Raw genomic sequence first — 2,475 nt, forward strand, 5'->3', positions numbered from 1 at the left:
TCTAAACCTCCATGTTGTGGTACAAATTGAATGTGGATTGTACCAGCATGTTAGATATCTTCTTTGTCAGCAACAGGTGTCAAAAATACCTGCAAGGTTACTACTTTCTCATGAGATACTATGCTGTTACTAAAATCATTTACAGTGTTGTCCACAAGAAGGATTGTTCCATTGGTCATATCAAAAGCGCAGCAGGCCAAAATGTATCCACACCATCAAAGATCATTCCAATAAGAACAACAACAACTCAAAACAAATGCAATAAGACTGATATTATTCTATGGGACAGGAAAAATAACTATACACTACCATAAAGATCAGCTACATATTGTAGTGAATGTTTCATTTAAACTGGAAAAAAGATGGACCTACAGAGAACTAATAAGAAATTGCAAAGGGAAGTCAAAAACTATCCGCACTTTCATCAAAACTTGCTTTAGGTTGACCACAAGGCCTGAAATTTTAGGGGTGGAGGTTAGTCAATTACATTGACCCCCGCCTCCCCAATGCTTAACAGGTACTTATTGTATCGACCACAGAAGGATGAAAGACAAAGCCGACACCAGCAGAATTTGAACTCAGAACGTAAGGACAGAGAAATGCTGTTAAACACTTTTTTTCTGACGTATTAATAATTGAGTCAGTTTGCTAAAGAACGATAATAGTTATAGCACGCGACTGCATTCAGCACTTGTGTGCTAAGAGATGGTTATCTGGTGGTTAGAAAACCGAGGTTTGACCTTGATCGCTCCAGTTTTCTTTCTTGTGTTACAGAGTAAATATGGCTGCTCCACTAGCAGTGTGAGTCAAAGATGAGCAAAGATCCATGATCTGATCTGATTTCTCTGGTCTGAAGGTGTCAGGGGCTGAAATTCACAGGCTGTCAGTACAATATGGGGACAGTGGTCTACCACATAGAAGCATGTACGGGAGATCAAGAAGTTTTAAAATAGCCAGAAAAGCATAAAGCACAAAGAAGCAGGACATTGATGAACCTGACATGGAAATTCGACAAGCTCGAGAGATAGCTTTGGCAAACCAACAAGTAATCATTGATGAAGTAGCATGTTCTGTGCAAACTAATCATGGTTCTGCAATGCTGAGGTCTATTGTCAAAGTAAGTGTTATTGTTGCATAACAATGCACGTCCATATACAGCTGCCCACACCATTTAAATCATGGAAAAATTAGGTTTTGAGTTGCTGGACCACCTTGCACACAGTCCAGATCTGATCCCTTCTGACTATCACCTTGATGAACCGCTCAAACATCCTTTACGAGGTTGTCGATTTGTTCCAGATGAAGAAGTGCAGGAAGCAGTGCATTAATGGCTGCGCAACCAGCCGAATACCTTCTTCTCTGATGAAATAAGCAAAATTGTGGACTGCTGGAAGAAGTGCATGGAAAAGCAAGGAAATTATGTCGTAAAATGATGTAATTGTTCAACCTCTGCTTTTGATTTAATAAATTACAGAAACAAGAGAGCGTATAATTTTTGACTTATCCATGTGTGTGTGTGTATGCGTATACATGCACACATACAATATATAGAGACATAGGTAGGAAGGGAGAGGGAGAGCAGAAGAGAGGAAGAGAGAGACATTCAAATGGGTTCATTCTTTTCCATGTATCCAGTTTCTCTAAATTGTTATTTTCTTGTTAACAGATCCTTGTTGATTCATTATACTATTTATAAATTGTAAAATTGTTTCTCTCTAAATTGCTATTTTGTTTGCCCTATCTGGTATTTATAGATGTTATTCTGCTGTACAATTTTTTTTCATGGTCATTCTACTGGCCATTGTACCAATTCATGTTGCATCTACTGTTTCGATGTGATATCTGGTGTCACTAAGTATCTGATTTCTAATTCTGTAGTTGTTGCCATGCTGCCTGAATTATACAAGTCCCATCTGATGTTACTAAATATTGTTCTTCCGTTGTTGCATTGTTTTTCCACTGATACATTAGTCGATCTATAAGTCATTCTACAAGTTAAGTTTCTCTGATACTTTGTATTAATATTTTGTCATCGGATGTTTATCCAGTTTGTAAATCAGAATAGTTTTTAAGAATTAATTTATCTGGGAACCTGCAGTGTAATAATAATTCGGTTCCTGCAATGTAATTAATATTAATTTCTCTTATTGACTGATCAGATTGTGTAATTATTCTCATTTATTTTTTTATTACTTTCAGTCATTGGACTGAAGTCATGTACCACCTTCAATCATATTGCTAACAGAACAACATCAGGTTGATAATGATTCTGTCGAAATTTGTTATCGAACACCTAAGTTACAAGCATAAAGGGTCATGACTTAAAAAACAACAGTGGATTCAGGCAAATGTAAACATAAACACACAGCCATCCATCCATCCATCCATCCATCCATCCATACTTACATACATACATGCATGTGTGTATATATCCATGCATATACATACATATATATATATATATATATATATATA

This window comes from Octopus bimaculoides, chromosome 1 (genome assembly GCF_001194135.2).
Source record: "Octopus bimaculoides isolate UCB-OBI-ISO-001 chromosome 1, ASM119413v2, whole genome shotgun sequence".
Taxonomy (NCBI): Eukaryota; Metazoa; Mollusca; class Cephalopoda; order Octopoda; family Octopodidae; genus Octopus; species Octopus bimaculoides.